General features: G+C 41.6%; 1 protein-coding gene across 2 annotated transcripts in view; it reads right to left on the reverse strand.

The window, feature by feature from the left end:
• The window catches only part of PAG1 (phosphoprotein membrane anchor with glycosphingolipid microdomains 1), a 109001-nt gene that overhangs the window by 21681 nt on the left and 69038 nt on the right, over positions 1 to 18282 (reverse strand). The window contains exon 1 of one of the 2 annotated variants that reach the window (XM_080578991.1): positions 6809 to 6913. The exons of the other annotated variant lie outside the window; for it this stretch is intronic. The gene's annotated coding sequence lies outside the window, so the exon portion shown is untranslated. Of the gene's footprint in view, positions 1 to 6808; positions 6914 to 18282 lie in introns of those variants that run through there. 2 annotated transcript variants of the gene reach the window in all.

The raw sequence follows: 18282 nt of genomic DNA on the forward strand, positions 1-18282 counted from the left end.
CAACTAAATAGAAGCCTAAGATAACAACTAATGAGAAAAATAGACGTGATGTTTTTTTAGAACTTGAATAAACACAACTTTTGCTACAGCACAGCAGCCCCTGCAGACACTTCGTGGTTAACAGCATTTACGATCCATAAATTTTGTTATTCAATATGTTCTAAACGTTTGTACATATTGTTAATATAACATACTGTCGACATATGGCAAAATTAAAAAAAAAAAAAGAAAAAAGGAATTTTTCATTCTGCACAGCTGAAGATATCTATTTCTCCATAATTTAGAAATAAGTAATACAAGGTCAATTTGCAGACTTTCAGCTTTACTTTGGGATTGATAAACTCTCAGGTAGAATACCTGATGGTCAAGAAAGGAGTAGTTATCTTATGGGAATAAAAAAAGCATCCCAAACTTAAGATTGAATAATGTCTAAGATTGACATGAATTACTTGAAAATTCTCAGTTACATTTCTGATGGTGACATAAAACAAACCTTGTCAAATATTAATAGAAAATATATTTTAGTTGTATGCATATATTTGGTTTATGCAAGTTTACGCATATGAAATACGTATGTACAAATGTATATATATATTTTTTTACAGTGGCAGAATCACACTTTTTAATAACAAGTTCAATTCGGTACCAACATCATATCTGTATCAAAAACCACTATGTTGCCATTTTGTTACTAAAATATTATGAGAAAAAAGTTTAATTTCTAGAAAAATGCCAGTCACATCAAAGGAAATCTGTTGAGTCAGCAGAATAAACAATAACCGAGTTATTTTACTACGTAGAAAGTAATGTTCCTGTTCCTGTGTCAAGTGGGTTCATTAATTTCTACCATGCAGGATCAGACTTCCGGACACCTTCTAAAAGGAGCCAATTCTTACCAATTTATCCATGTTGAAAACAAATTTTAAGTTATTAATGACATTGCAATAGCTTGAAGAGGTGAGAAACAAACACAGAATTTATTACTTTTTCTGAGTCATTCTAGCCATGTCCAATTTACCCTGGTTTACATTTGTTGTGGGGAACAGAGAATATAAAGAATAATGTGAAAAAGACCAAAAGATGAAGTTTATGAAAGAATAAAGAAGTTGCTGGTCCTAGAAAGACAGGCTTCAAAGTGTAGCTGAGTATTTCTAGTTTGGCCAACTAACTGGAAAGTCAGATAATTTGTAACTTTTCAAAACCCATAAACACAAAGGACGGGGAGGGAGCAGCAGGTGTCACATGCGTTGTCCAAGTGCAGGATATGTTTTACTGGTAGTTTTGAGCATCAGTAAGTGCCCAACAGCTGCTACAGCACAGAACTCGGTGAGGGCAACTGCCTTGGACCAGCACCCAGGGTGGATTTTGCTGACATGCTGAGCCATCTGCTTCTGTGGTTATTTTGTTAAGAGCTTGGAAAAGTAAACATTTAAAAACAATGGAAGACTGCTCTAAAAGGTGATACATATTGCAGATGTCAATCTGGTGCAGTCCTACCTCATCCCTCTTCTAAAGCAAAACTCAGGTTATGGCCACACCGAGTCATAGCCACATCACTGACTGCAGAATGGAGAGACATTAAGAGAATCAGGAATCAGATTTCGTTGGGAGAATCTTGGTGTAATGCCCCAAAAGACCTCTCAGGTTAGGTGCACGGGAATGGATTCCTGTAGAGATGATGGGCTGTCCTTACTTAGAAAGTACCACAAAGCATACCGCACCAGATCCCTTAACTGGCTCCAAACCTTTGGTAGGGGTTTTGAAAAGAGAATACTTGCTTTTCAACTTTTTTTTTTTTTTAAATGAATTTTCAAATACTTTTTCAGACTTGTTAAAATATTTTTAAATTATTATAAAACAGTTTTTACTTTCATTTTTTTTTTCATCCTTTTGCCTTTTAAACATACTAATACTCTTTCTTCCTTGGGAAGAAGGACAAAAATGGAAAGGGAAGAAAATAAAAACTGAATAAGAGTTTTTTTTCAGCATTTTTTTTTTTAGTTTTCTCAATAAATAAGTATATAAATATAGAGAACACAAATGAGAAAAAAAATCCTTTTTTTTTTTTCAAATATTAGGCAAAAAAGGTTAATAAGAATAGGGATTTCAAAGCACGTTTCTGAAAACAAACACATGGTTATTTGTTTTTTTGGAGCAGACATAAAGTTGTCTTGAATGATATTTACTCTGAAGAGCAATACTGTTCTCCTCTCAAAAGACTAAGTGATATGCCAAAAGCTAACACAGCAGGAAAAGTTACTCTACATATAAGGCTGCTGGTCTTTAAATACATACAATATTGAGCTAAGGAAAGCTAAGGATGCTTGGTGTAAAGACGCACAGAAAAGTTGCATCCCTTGAAAACTTCAGCCAGTTAGGAAGTTGTGTGATGAGCAGAAGCTTTTTAAGCTGAGCTTAAAAAAGGAGTGAGATCACAGAGAGAGCCAAGGGAGAGAGATGTGTGAGTGCCAAGAAGCGCAAGACTGAAGCCAGAAATGAGAAACCCCACCTGGCAGAAGCCAAATGGAGGAAAGGAAATGACCAAGGACAGAATCTGTGCTTGTTCTGCAGTGAAAGGCCAAGAATGCAGACACCAAAGCTTTGACTGTAAATTGAGAGAAAAAGGTCAGAAATGGTCAAGTGCTGCGGCACTTCTAGTTCCTGGAGGAGTTTGGCATCTGTGCAAAAGGACCTGGAAGCTGCTCAACAGTTCTGCTTTAAGTACAGAACAGCAACAAGTAAATATAAATATAATGTAAACAAAGCATGCCTATATTCACCCTGTGTTGGAGAGAGCACCCTTCTCAGGCGGTGCCATCAGAGGACTCATTCCTACTGTTCAATGCCTCCCAAACTATGAGGATAAAACAGGTCATTTTCATTCAGGCAGGTGCATTTGACACAGGGGCTCTTCTGGAAGCTGGACAAGCACCCACCAGCTACCATGACCAGCCTGGGACAGAAACCTGACAGAGAGGACATTAAAAATACAATGGACTCATCTGCTTCCACTTGGGGAATGCCTGGGAACTAAAAGGTATGGTTAATATAATGGGTTTTGGAGCTGCTTCAGAAGCTAGTTTTAGACAGAAACTTACTTGCAATCATGACTACGGGACAACAAGCAGCTAATGTCAAAAATCTCTTAGACGCCTGAAATGGTTAACTACTGCTTTTACAATAAAAAGTTATATCGTGCTGCCCTCTGGTGAAGCTTTCTGTTAGGGGAAAGGTATTTGTGCCTGCTGTCCTCACGGCTACGGCTCCTGTGATGGTGCTTCAGGGGTGAACAAAACCCTGCTGCTAAGGATGCAGCTTTCACAGAGTCTGTCATCCGCCTGGCTCGAAAAAATATCCTGCTACCACCCTTGAAAGACTGCGAGACTTGAATAGCTTAACCTTGCGGGGAGACACCACTGGGACAGAATAATGGTCAGCTGAACATTTTTTTTTTCAGAATGTGAAGATCTCTGAAGATGAAGATTTCTTTAGCTGCACTCTTTCCAGAAAAAAAGCAAGGGTATCTTTCTTCAGAAATCTCAAGTTACTGTTGACACTAAATTCTATAAAAAGGAATAATAAAGACAGACTTGGGATGCCTGGATAAGAAAAGTTATTTCATCTAGGGCAAAGTGCCAATGATGGCTTGTGCTCAGATTTCAAAATCATTATCAGTTCAGAAAACTAATTCTTACATTATATTGAATAGAATTTCTCCTCCTTGTTGGAACTTTCTCTTGCTTTTTAGACATCAATATTTACCATTAGTGGAATCTATATGACAAATAACACTCATAGCCATTTCTTCAAAATTGCATTTAAATGCACAATTATGTTTGTGGTTTCAGAAAGACAGATATTTCACTACATGACCTACACTTTTACTGTGAATAATGTGTTATTTTTCCTTACAAGTTCTGTAGGGATAAAGCACAGCTCGGGCATTTCAGAGTGAGGACAGAAGGGTACAAGGTGCAAGCAATTTGAGTGTGAGATATACAAAAGAGCGTGGGAAGGCTGCAATTTTTGGGAGTGCGTAGAGTGAGAACTTCAGCTCATGAGGGAGCTGCTGCAAAAGCCTGGATCGAGACCTGAACTCCTTTAAAGCCTGGGGATGGCCAGACCCTGTGCATGCAGACCCGGTGGCCTGGGAGGCACGTCAGGAGATGGCGGCACGTCCCCGTGCCCGCTGCCAGGGCTGAGGCTCTCTATGGGCACTTCTCCCACCAACCATCCCCTCGGTGTCCTATCAGTGCTTCTGGGCTTTACAACCATTTCATTCACGTCCTGTTACAAACCACGTTAGGCCCATGTTTCCATCACTTTCCATGGGGAAATGGGTGGGAAAAGCCGATGGCTCCGCGTTTCTGGTTTCCTTAATGAATTATAGATAGAGCCTAGGCAAGGGAAGAAATTGTTCTGACAACTGAATGACTTTGGATGTGAGAACCCAAACGTGAGAGGACAGGAGAGAAGCCGGGACGGCTCAGGGCTCACAGCTCTCTTTCAGACCAGAGCTGTCAGACCAGGAGCTTCGTGGGTCTGCCCTCTGTGCTGAGCTTCCCTCTCAGGCTGCAAGGCCTCCTCGCACTCTCTTCTCCTGCCTGCTCCTCCCATATCCAGTACCTCCGGTTACTGTGATAGCACTGCTAAACTGTAAAACAGGTTAGTCATATCATCTGGGTTGGAAGATCCCCTCCACCCTACTAGTGCAGACCTGGGAGGGACTGGGGAGAGTGGGGAAGAGGGCCTTGCAGGTGCGAGTAACATCATGGATGTAGCTCCCTTTATCCTTTAGTGCTGTCTGGAAGTGGCTCCTCGGTGTTTCCTTTCTGCAGCTTGCCACAGCTGGTGGACTCCTGATAGCAAAACTTCACACAATGCCCAAATTTTGGGATGCCATCAGGGCTGCATCTGTCCCTGTACGGGCAAAATAATCAGGCCAAACTTTTCACTGGTATCTCCTGCTGCAGATTCTGGCTTGGAGTCTGTCTGCAGAAGGCAGTGAGAGTTGTGCTCAAGATCACATCCACAGTATTAAATTAAACATGCATGGGATAATTGTCAGGCATTGGAGCCAATCAGCATGGCACAGTCTGTGTCCATAAGGTTAAATTTACTTCTTCCCCATAAAATGGTGGTCGTCCACCAACCTGCCCACCAGGAGTGGTCCCTGAGCTAACTCCTGAGCTGTGTTTGGTATCAGTTTGGGAAAGAGCCATTTGACTGCAGGCAAAAGTACACCTCTGGCTGCTCTAACTTGTTAATTACTGATCCTTCCTATCTCAGACCAAGAATCTGAATATAATGGGTCCTTTTGACCTCATGCCCCTGTGATAGAAATCCATCTCTCAGCACTCCTCCACCACAGGATGTGCCCACCTTTCTACCCAGCCCAGCTCTTCTCATTAGCTTCCAGCTCCTGTCTGTCTCCTCAGTATCTACTTCTGTTTGCTGCCTGAGGCAACCACCTCAGTTACAAGTGACAAAAACAATGCTAAGATAGCAATGAACATGCATGGGTACCTAATAAAGTAAGTACAAAGATGTGGAAATGTTATCAAAAAGAGAAAGTTCAGATAACTCACAGGCATTTCTACATTAAAATAGATGACACCACAGAACAGCCTGAATACACAAACATTATCCTTGTTTTAAATTGGTGCTAGGTACTTAAGAGTAATTGCACACTATTAAATGCTTCCAGAGACAACAGGCGACAGGACTGCTGTCTACACTGAGGTCCTGCCTGCAGAAACTCTCCTTACACCACCGTGCTACCAGAATCAAGACTGTGAGGCTTCTGCAAATGCGCTGTAGAAAAGTTGTATGACCGATCTGTGCTAGTTTTTCTGCACCTGTCTTATGGTGTTTCAGCTTCTAGTTGATTATATGTAGAGCCAGTACTGAACTATGCAAACGTTAAGACCAAGATCACGTTTTCCAGTGTCTAACCCATTTCGCTTTTGGGGTTGCTGAACACTAAATCAGAACAAATCCTTCCCTATGACAGATTAACGCTGTCCTAGTGCAGTTGCATTTTGAGCTACTTGGCTTGGCAGCACCCTTGTAACTGAAACAGTTGAAGACAAAAAGACACGTCCTATTGCAAGCAGTCGGGAACTGCTACAGCAGACCAGATGTGCACATAATTAAGGGCTGGTCCTGAAAGCCTGATGCTGGAAAGAATTACTGACATGGACTACAGCGCTGCTGTAGGCTGTCAGACAAGTCTTTCTGAGGCTGTGCATGCCGTAAGCCTTCAAAATAGCTCATGTTTCTGCTCTGTGAAACAGCAGAATGATGAGGTCCTGATTTAATCCCCCACTGTATCTACTTTTAAAGAAATCACTGCTAGCTTATCAAAGATCTCTGTGTACTCTATAACGCAAAAACAGACCCCAGAAAAACCGAGCAGTCCCAAACTACCAGTCACTTTTAACCCCCTTTAAGCATTAACATCCCCTGAAGAGAAACCAAGCCTCTCTGAAACCATCTATCTGTGGCATCACAGAAATCATTTTAAAAGGCCTGTGTCTCAGTAAATGCTGACCTACACTGCCACCTGCACTCAACTCACCCATGCCATGTCAGACCTTGTCACCTCAAGGTCAACATATTCAAAGTTGAACTGACTTCTACATTTTGCTCTCTATTCCTATTAGAATTATAGCAATTCACAAACTCAGAGCCATCACCAAATATCTTTTCTTTCCTTACATATTGCTCTCAATTCCATGACCTCCAGGCACAGACCATCATAAAATCTCCCTTCTGCCACTTCCAATTCTCCATCAGAAACTTGTACCTCTGCCTCAGGTGTATTCCAGCTTGAGCAATATCACGCCGTGCTTCCTCGCTTCCCTCTGCCTGGCCTTCCTTCTTCTGCTCGCTTCTTCACAGCCTGCCTCCCCTCTGAAGCTCCCGTTTCCCAACCCTCCCTATGCTCCCAGTGGTCCTAATTGCACACAAGCCTGCATCGTAGGCATTTCCTCCTCCTCAGAAAGACATTCTGGAAAGCGGGAAAAATCAAGGCAGTTATATGAACAATTAAGCACATGAATTCAAGAGCTTGCTTCAAGTCAGCAGAATAGTTCCTATAAAAATGGTGAAGAAGTTTAGAAAAGAAGAGATTTTATTATTCAGAAAACAAGAACAAGGTTTTCTAGCAGACTGTAAAACTGGATTTTCAAAGGAGGGTGAGCATAATTGCATGTGAACGTGACGATGTCCCAGCAAAGCAGAGCCTGCAACCAGGGGTTAATAAATGTGCATAATTACACACCTAACTTGTCACGTAGCTAGCACTGTTATTTGCCACGTCCACAGGGTCTTTCTGTGTATAAGCCATACGCTCACAAATCTCTGCTGAATGTATCTGACGCTATAAATCAGGTCCTACACAAACGTTATTTCAAACTAACAGCCTAGAGCTCACAAATTCATGCCAGGGTGGGTGACAACATTACCCCTGTGTCACTGATAAGAGAACTACCCGTTACCGGCCCTGCAAACCCCCAGCACAAGCTGGGACAAACCAGCGCTGAGGACAGAGCTTTCAAGCACAGAGCCCTGGCAGCTGCTGGGGAAGAAACTGATAATGAAGCCTCTGTGAAACAGCTCGCAGGAACTCCACTGCATATTTTCTCCAGGCTTTAGCAGCCAAGTAATGACTGCCTTGAATGCTCCAGCAGAAAAGCTTTATCTGATGAGTGACCATGCCAAAGACTACAGCTTAATTGTAGCATATTATTCTCTTTCCCACACCCCCACACTATCCCATATTGCTTTCTGGCTGCAGTGAGGTAATTAGACCACGATTACTGCATACTTTAGAGCATATAGAAATGAAAGCTGTCTTTGTGGAGTTTTTTCCAGCTCTGACACTATTATTCCTGATAGCTTTGCTTTTCCGGGAACTAGATGTTATTTCTTATTAAACACAGCCTGTTTATAATTGCACTTTGCTGGTTATAATTCTACCATGCCAAGTGCCCTTTTAGCCTTTGCAGTGCAACAACATTCTGTGTGAAGTGGTTCAAGCAGCCCTTTTGCAAACTCAGGTAATAATAATGGAAATGGAATTAACTCAGAAAGTAGGCACACACAGAGACTGCCTCTGCGATCTGACCTAAAAGACCTCTAAACTCCATGGCAGTCTTATCCATTTTTCAAACTGATGTCTCAGTCAGGCCCAGGAAACACAATGGGGAGACAGTACTTTTCCAGAGGCTACCTCCAACTTCCAAAAGACCCCGAACTTTTAAAGATATGGAAGCTCGCAAAGTATGCAGTAGCAAAACACAATGCTCTGATTGTCTGTGATGAAATGCTGCTACAGAAGTGGGATGCTTTTTAAAGAAAGACTACTTCATAAGGGTGGATTTCAACTTGTGTGTTTGAATCTCTAAAACCAGGCTTCTGCTCACTCAGACACTATCTAAAGGATCCGAGCTGAGAGGTCTCACCTCTGTACTTATCACAGGAGAACATTAGATGTCTTTCAATGACTAGATACTTAACTTTTACATTGGTAAAAATTTAGTACATATAATGAGATTAATTATACCTAAGCCGAGAAACTTTAAAAATGCCTCGTATCAAAATGTCTGGGTATGAGGGCCTTTTAATGCGTCTTGAGTGAGATCCCCCCAAAATAAAGCACACCAAAATCATTCCAGTTTTGAAAAACCTAAACAAAATATTTTTTAAACTAAAAAGCCCACATTACTGAGTGCCAACACTAGCATATAGTTTAAAACTTGGAAAGAAAGGAGTGTTCCAGGGAAGCCAAGGGGAAGTCCACAGAGGTAAAGCACAAATTCCGTAAGAAGGGCTTGTTATGTTTAAGATTAAATAATCTCAAAGAAAAAGGAATTAGTGAGAATTGAGCTGTGTAATATTCTGCAATATTGGAAGTAGCAGTCAGTCATTTAGCTTAGTGATAGACAAATTTAAAGAAAAAAAGTGTTCACATTGTCGTGCATTTCGTAAAGTTGAAGATCTACTTCAGGTTCGAATTTCTTGTTCTTCACTCCATTCAGTAAAGTGATTTTTCAACTTAGCATTTGCATTTCATTAGAAATGCCAGCTTTTCTCTTAATTATTCAGCGCACATATGCAAGACCTTCTGCATTGCTACAGATCCTGAAGAGCTTATGTTTTATCTAGATAAGGCCAATGCAGCACACTAGAGAATCTTTGTGTGAATAACTTCTTTTTCCTGAAAAAAAGCCCAAGACAGAGAAGGATTAGATGGCTGTTGAAGAGACCTTTGGCAGAGATGAGAACTGATCCCAGATACCTGGTGTCCCCAGCCAGTGCCATATTTACATCATCTTTCTTTCCTCCCTCAGGTTGGAAACACAGGTCTCCTGCTGTTGTACCATTTCATTGCAATTTCTCTCCAAGATGGGCACAGTGATATCATTCTGTTGCTCCAACTGGAAATAGGTAATGGGTGGGGAAAGAACTGGGGCAAATGCAAACAATGACTTGCCTGTGATATTCCAGCATATCCTGTGGCATCCCCTCCACACCAAGGCACACACAGCATCCCATTTGCCAGCCAGAGCAGCGTGGGGTAATGAGATAAAACCAATCAAACTAATTCCTTCCCCAACACTCGCTTGCTGGCATTTTTTTCTCCAGCTTTCCTGCTGTGAAGAGTAAAATATAAAACTCTGGACTTGATCCCAATGGACTGAGGCAATAAAAGCTAATCTGCAATCCTATGGGAATGATCCATGAGCAGGGTTCCCTCCACGCACACCCAAACCCCTCACTCCCTCCACAGCAAATACGATTATAAGATCTAATGAGCTGCAACTAATGCAATTCTGAACGTCTTCAGAGCTAATGAAAAACAGGTCTTCTCCTTTGAGGTTTAATTGAGATGTTTGGTTCATACACTATCGAAAAGAATCACCCCATAAAGCTAGGCATGAATACTGCACTTGTGTATCCAGCAAAGACAGTTTACATTTTTCATCTCTTTCTCCTGATGGCTGGATATTTGATGGAGATCTGTGCAGGAAAATATCTGTGACAGGAAATGGACTTCATGAAAGAAAACTTCTCATGTCATTTCAAGGAAGATCTCTAGTCTGAATGTTATCTATTAACCACCACTTTGCACTATGAACTTGGAATAAACAGAGCATTTCCTCAACAAGAATAACTCATAATCCCTAATAAAAATACACCTCTTGCTTCTGAAGAAAGAATCAGAAGACAGAATTGGGCCTGTACCTTGTAAACTTCAATTTGCTCATTCACAATCAACTGACTAAAAAAAAATATCCTTTTTTTTCCCCCCTTTCCTCTAGTCTGCTCTTTCTGCTGCCTGTTGGCATCAATTTTTCTGCAATTTAAGAATCACTGATGCTGTGAGACTTCCCCTGCCTCTGTGCTTTCCCCTGTTACTATCATTAGCACAACTTTAGCAGGAAGACCTACGATATGTGTAGCACTGCAGAGATAAAGATAAGTACATCAATCCCACTGCACAAAGTTTTACCACTACTTTGAGCGAAGAACTGCCAAAGCATTATGACAGACAAGCAATTGCTGGTAGGCGAGACATGCGGAGCATCACATCACTTCCCACAATCAATAACCGCCTGCCTTTTCTTCTTCCATTTTTCGGTTTTGTGTTGACCCAATCGTTACTTTTTTCCCCCAAAGAAATTGGTCTTGTTAAGGCTTTGAGGGCAAAGAACAATACGGGAATTTGATGAAAACCGAGATCGGATACAGGATAACTGTTCTCCAGGGAGAGGAGAGAAAGTCAAAACAGAGCTGGCAAGAAGAAGAATAGTCTTACTCCGGTGATATACGAGGGGAAAAGCAGCTTGAAAGGTGTGTATGGCTGGCCAGCAGTATCCACCTCTTATTTAGAGCCTTTCAGCTGTGCAGGTGTGACCACGGCACGAACACACACAGGTGCAGCTCTACCTGCATCCACCTGCACACATGCCACAAAGGCAGCCGCTGCCTCTGCTCCCACACAACCAGGAAACGACTTCACCAAGCAGTGTTTCATCTGCTTTATCCTTGTTCTGTGCCATGCTCAGGCCTTCTGTAATGCCCCCCTGAATGTGGCTAATTTTAATGGATAATCTAACACTAATGGTGAACAAACGTCTTTCCATCCTTTTCCATTGCTTAGGGAGAAAATTTTATTGTAAAGTAATCAGATTCTGCAAATGGAAAACAGTTTAATGGGACAGTTTTGAAAAGAAAGCGTTCACCGATCAAGAGGGTGACCGCTAGTTATTGAAAGCTGAAACACTTACAGGTTAACTTGATGGCAGCAACAGTAAATTAATTTTTGCTTTTGTTGAAAGATTTTCTTGACTACGACGAACATCTGGCTAACTGCCTGAAAAGCAGAGGTCGTGCAGCTCTCTATTTTCTTCGATGCAGTATTTAGTTGGTGTGCTACTTTCAGAAAAACAACCGTGACATCCTTTTAGAGAGCCCTTTTTGGATTTTCAGCTGACAAGTAACACATGACCATAGACCTTAGTTTGGAGTAGTTGCTACACTACTTGCCTTTCTATTTCAATGAGTTATTCAACCAACAAGAGAAACACAAGCCTAAGTTTGGCTGAAAGAAAGCAAAAACAACAGAAAGACTCCACTCACTTTATCCCAGTTTCACAAGCCTAAAAATAGCAGAAGGGAGCTAATGGATTTTATGTGGACAAGAATGAGAACCCAGACTGGTGAGGGGGAATTTATTCTTAGAAAAATCCCTCATTCTGGAATCGTTACACACAAGCATGTGCTGACCCAAATAGATCATGGCTCCTATCATTCCCTAGTGCATTCAAACAGATAAAATGCTGATGTGCACCAAAAATGTTTTGGGAAAACAGCAAGCAAAATCTGCATGGAAACTGCCAGAAAAAGAAAAAGCACAGCAGCTGGTACACAAATGCTAACAGGCAAAGACAGCACTGCTGGCAAACACAGGTGAAGTGAAAGCAAGGAAAAGACTAAATGATGATGAAAAATTCAAAGGTCTGCCCGAATGGGTGGAGAAAATAAGCCAGTTACCATGGAATACGTACTGCTGTCTCGGAAAGATAGCCATTTGAGCCGCTTCAGGATGCCCAATTTATTCCAGTATGCTGGTGCTGCCTAGCCTCAGGGACACTGGCTTTCCCCTGATGCAGCTTTCTGGCTTGGCTTGGCAGACACTTTAGTGGAGATGGACAACTTGATGCAGGAACGGCAGGGGATGGTTGCCCTTCTGGCACGGCAGCTGGAAGCCAGGCGACATAGCCTACAGCATTTAAAGCAGCTTTCTGTGCCCTGCCTCTAGGCAGATGAAGCCTGCCTCTCGATACCTGCCTTGGGGTGACCTCCATCGCTCTGCAGCCTCTGCTGACAGCACTGGCTCGTGGCACACGCAGAGGCTTCAGGCGCTACTGAGAACTCCCCGTGACACCCACAGCACCTGGATGCGGCTGGCAGAGATGGCACAGGACCTACAGGGAATGCTCGTGCTTCCCAAATAGTGATTAGAGACATGGAAAAACATCCCAGGGCATCCCAAATGCTTCTGGGTGGGCAGCTGAGGGAGGGCTTGGTCTCTGCTACAGTGAGGCTAGAAGGTGCCTGCAGGCACTTCCCAAAATTTGGGAGTCTTAATTTGCAGTTGAATATCATACCAGTATACGTAAGTGTTAAACAGATACATTTTCCTCTATAATCATTTCTTACAGAAGTGCTGAATACTATTAGCACTAAATCCTTGTTAGAAAGCAATAAGGATTTATGTAGGGATGAAACATTTCAATCCAGTATCAAAAGAACTATTTTCTGCAAGCAGAACAATGCCAGAGCATCACAGTCCTTCCAGCTGGCAAAACCAAAAGGGAATAACCAGATTTTCCAAAATGTTCAGTACCACAGACCCTATAATGTTTAATTATCTGATGATGTTTAGGACTCAGAGTAGAGAAGAGAAGAAGCAAATAAAACCACATGAATCTGGCCATCATCTGAATATTTAAGACCCATCTGCGGAGTATCAATGCGTGTGCCCATACCAACATTATGTTAAACATCCCCATGCAGCTACAGAATACGTGTGTAAGCACAGGACTAACAGCTGTTAAAAGAATTCAGAAACAAAACAAAACAATACAAAGCAAGAACCAAAACACATTCTTTTCCCTTTGTGAACCTTTTAAAATGAAGTATTCATTTCCCTGCAATTTTTCCTCACTAAAATTTTATGTTACTGTAAAGAGATAGGTATGCAGGGAACTTCTGGCCCAATTGTGTTCTCATATAAAAGCTGAAAACAGGAAGTGGTGCCATCTCTGGAAGTAAGTGCAACTGCAGGTTTCTTTTTATTTAAAGCACCATTAACATAAGTATCCACATGCTAAAATATTAAAACTGCAATAGAGGCTATTATTCGCTCAACCAATTTACATCAAAATAAAATAAATAATAAACCTTTTTATTATTCAATTAGAGAGACCAGAAAAAAAAAAACAATGTTACAAGAAAAAGCAGACACCTTAGAAAATAATACAAAAGTATTCCTGCTGCAACTGAGGTCTCAGGAATTTCAAAATTTTAAGTCAAGTCATGGAGTTATTTTGTAGGCTGTTCTGCCTTTGTCTTCATTACCGGTGTGCTACTATGAAAAAAATATCCAGATACCCTGTGGTTAGTGCTAAGCATTAGTTACTATCTTGTGAAAGCAAGTTGAAACTTAAATGTCAGCCTTCAGTGTAAGTCTGCTGAGATTTAGTCTCTTCCCAGAGTAAATCTATTATACCTCAGTAAATAGATAGGATATAAATAAAGTAGGAGCTCGGCAGAGTTTAAAATAGGAATTGCCACTGTATTAACAGGCTTATGGGCAATGTTACTTAGAAGTATTTGTTTTAAAGTCTCAGCAGGCTCGTCCTGATGCCTATGGTGTAAAGCCATCTGCTGAACAGACAGAATCGATCTCTGAGTGTGTCCTGCTTGGTTTGTAAATTTACCTACTGTGACTAAGTACATAACTCATTATTAAAAACAGTCAGACCTGATCTTTCCTGAGGGTAAACTAATGCTTCTCATCATCCTTTTGAAAAAAAAAAGCATGCAGGAGATAAGGAATAGGTAAGGCATTTAAATGAGACATTATTTGAAAGGTTTACTACCATGGCCTGACTCAACATGCAAATGTGGACTCCCAATCAACTTTGCAAGAGAATTATAATTCATAATTGGCATTTCTAAAGCATTTTCACAAAGCTGTGTAAATATTGACTAATTAGCCACACAAGAAGCCTGTGGGGTAGGTGAGTAAGTACACCAACCCTCTTCCGTATCTGAGCAATTTACTGGCCTCTCCTGCAGAGGGGACTGAGCAGGTGGGGAGGTTTCCAACCCCATACCCTTTGCCAGCCCACGTTGCTCTGACTTCTGATGTGTCACCTGCTCCTCTGCTCTGAAGATTGGATGAGATCAGCTCTATTTTAGCAGAGCTCTGAAAATAGTGGGCAAACCTCAGTTCATCATCCAGAAGTCCCATTCAAAAAACACCTTGTTATTCAAATGTCAAAATAAAACCTGAGGACTTGATCTAACTACATACATTATTTACCTGATGATGGTCACCTGTTCTACTTGAGGAATACTCAAACAATGTAGTGCACAATTATGGCCTACTCCCAGAAACAAAGTATGAGTAGGATACTTTTAACTAAATTTTAGAAATAGACCTCTACATGTGTGTACTAAGACACTCCTTTACTTAAAAATCAGTGAACTCTTCCTCAGCAAGGTTCAATAAGACCACATGCAAAGTCCTGCAAATGGGTCGGAGCAGTCCCTAGTACACGTATAGGCTGGGCGGTGAGAGGATTAAGAGCAGTACTGCAGAGAAGTACCTGGGACTACCAGTGGACGAAAGGCTCGACGTGAGCTGTCAATGTGTGCTTGCAGCCTGGAAAGCCAACCGCATCCTGGGCTGCATCAAAAGCAGCATGGCCAGCAGGGCGAGGGAGGGGATTCTCCCCCTCTGCTTCCCTCGTGAGACCCCCACCTGGAGTGCTGCATTCAGTGCTGTGGTCCGCAACATAAAAAAAGACCAGGACCTATTAGAACGGATCCAGAGGAAGGCCACAAAGATGATCAGAGGGCTGGAGCACCTCTCCTATGAAGAAATGCTGAGACCTGTGTTTGTTTAGCCTAGAGAAGGGAAAGGGGCCTACAGGAAAGCTGGAGAGGGGCTCTTTGTCAGCGAGTGTAGTGACAGGACAAGGAGTAATTGCTTTAAAATAAGAGGAAGTAGGTTTAGATTAGATATAAGGACAAAATTCTTTACTGTGAGGGTAGTGAGATAGGTTGCCCAGAGGGGCTGTAGATGTCCCATCCCCGAAGTGTGGCCTTGAGGCCAGGCTGGGACAACCTGGTCTAGTGGGAGGTGTCCTGGCCCATGGCAGGGGTGTTGGAACTAAACTGTCCCTTCCAACCTAAGCTATCCTATGACTCTAACCACCATGTACCCTCAATGAAGAGTGAAGGAAGTGTGGAAGTCCTGTTGGAGCCTCCAAGAGGCCTTACCCTTCATCATGTAATAAAACACTGAAGTCAAAGTTAATGTCATTAGCCTAGAAGAAGGGTCTAAAAACAGACTGAAGATCCTTGGAGGCCACATCATTGAGAAAGCCACTGAAGACTGCTTCCATCAAATCCAGCTCTTCAAATTAATTGCCCCTTAAGAAAGGAATAATTATTCACTAGTGTCTCAAGTTTTCTGGTTTAAAAGATCAAGCGCTAATGATGCCTTTGTTCCAGAGTTTTGTTAATAATTGCCATGTTCAGGGGTGACAAACAGGTATTTTCCAAACAATAGCATTATCACAAGCTTACAATGTATACAACGTACACAATACGACTCATTTTTGTTTGGTGTAATCCTGCTTTGTCTACTGAAGCTATTGGTTATATGTTGTGTCTCATTTCAGCTACAATCTCTTTAGGACAAAGATTGTGACCCTGTGATTTTGTAAAGCCTCATTCACAGTTAAAATAACATATAAATTAAGTAAATAAGAAGAAATCAAACTGCAGGAATTTATTCTCCTTATATCAGGAATTCATAAGTGAGGATGAAAATATTTTTAAATGGATTTTATTATGATAATATCTTCCAGAGATCTGGTTATCTTCTGTTGTTTAGATACTGGGAAATGCCTTTGAATTTAAGTGTGGCAACAATCTAGGTAAAAATAGTAACAGGGAAAAGCAAATTAAGCTGTTGACTGGTTGAGTACTAAATCCAGTGTTATTCCACTCTGAAGCTCATTCTTCAGCCTGGTTCATGTGTAACTGCTGGTAAAATACCAACATGTTAATGCTTTTTAACTGTGGCCTTAGTTATCTACTCTGAGCAAGGCTAGACAAAACAAGCAGTAGAAATAGAGCAGAACTGGATGCCCTAGTGAACAAATTTCTTCAAGAAACCCCCAAGCCAAAGGAGTACAGATTAAGTGACTCAATATGATAAAAGGGCAAAAAGGGCCTCTGTACTCAGAAGGTTTATACTGACAGGAAGAACGGAGAAGCACTGCAATGAAAATTACAAACATTTTCTACAAAGTTTGGCTCCCTTTCTTTTTAAGCCCGAATAACTGGTGGATCATGTCAATGAAAGAAGGCACTCCAGGCCACTTGCCCCTGCTCTCACGCCGCCCCTCAGCTTATGCCACCTGAAAGGTGTGTGAGATGACCTGCCGTGGGCCCGGGCTAACTCCTGAGGGCTGGTGGCTTTGGCACAGACACATTCCCCAAGCCAGGCTGTTCCATGGCTGCTCAGTGGCTTGGGCCACTGTGGGGCCAGGAGCCTGGCTACAGCCGGAAACGTGCCATCAGTAGTAATATGGTAGAGTGATAAGCCAAGGCTTATCTCCGATGACGTTCCATATGACATGCTTTTTTTGTGCACGCATCTTTATGCTCTTCAGGACTTTGAGAGAGAAAAAAAAATAAATCAGTTTTTATCTCTGTATAGAAATACGCTCATGAAAACAAGTGTTCAGCCTGCTCTGAGGCTTTGACGAGTAGCTCAAAGGACCTCAGGAGACTGTCGAGCTCTCGCACCTGCAGCTGGAGAGTAGTGAAAAGACACAGATACTTTGGTCTTTAAGAATAAAGCATGAAGACTAGGTAAGTGCCTCTTTTCATGTACACTAGTGTTCACCTACAGCATGTAAAATGCAGCAATACTGGTAAAATGAGCTGATAAATTACCCTAGGTAGCCTTCTGCCCCTAGAGACCAGCAACTTCACACACCTGTAAGGCTCCCCATGCCCACAGCATGTAATAATGGATTCCCCATCCTTCAAACCAGTAGGCCTAACAGGACACTTCAAACTCATCATTTTTCTCATCATGCCTTTCTTTTTGCTTAACACTAAAACTTGTAAAGGGAACAGCACGTGACATCAACTCTGTGCAATAGGTTGGAAAATTCACCCATTTGCACAGCGTTAATAATGTCCTAAAATGGGCATTCACCCTCGAAAGGCATTAGCATGTAACAGCAGCTGCTCGTCCTCTGAGCACAGATGAATGTTGGAAAGAGGTGCTGAGAGGCTTTGTCCTAGAATTACATGTCACTATTTAAAATGTGATGTGAGGAAATTATTTTAATTGCCTATACCAGTCTGGGACTGAAATGGTCCTGCTCGCTAGCTTGGTAGGAGAGGTGCAAACTTTTTTCTGTAGTCAGAGTGTTGTTTGAGAAGAACACGTACATACCTGAAAGTCTGGAAAGCCTCACCATGAAATATATAGCCCCAATAACACAGCTTTGTAAAATACTGGCTACTAATGATAGTGTTTAACCATGTCTCACATATGAAGATCTGATTTCTTGCAAGCATTAGTAATAAAAGAACACAAACTGTTATTTCTGAGATAAATGTTCCAGTTCAAATGTCACAGAGCACATTAAAGGCATTCACAGTTGATTCTGGGATTTAAAGAGGGGGAAAAGAAAAGACACTGCCATAGGAAGGTTGGTGGTGATCACAGTGCTAATGACCACGAGAGAAAGATGAGATTTTTTTAAGCATCATTATCTAGTGGCCTTGAGTGCTAATCAAAACAAGGACTATAATGCCTACTTTAATGGGGTTTGTATCAGTAATGTTCCTAAATGGAATAAACTACATTAAACCCAGACAAGCTATGAAGAGAGATAAATGGCAAAACAATACACCGAAAAACTAAAGATTCTTTTAATCTGCTATTAA

Source organism: Anser brachyrhynchus (genome assembly GCF_964034855.1).
Source record: "Anser brachyrhynchus genome assembly, chromosome: 2".
NCBI lineage: Eukaryota > Metazoa > Chordata > Aves > Anseriformes > Anatidae > Anser > Anser brachyrhynchus.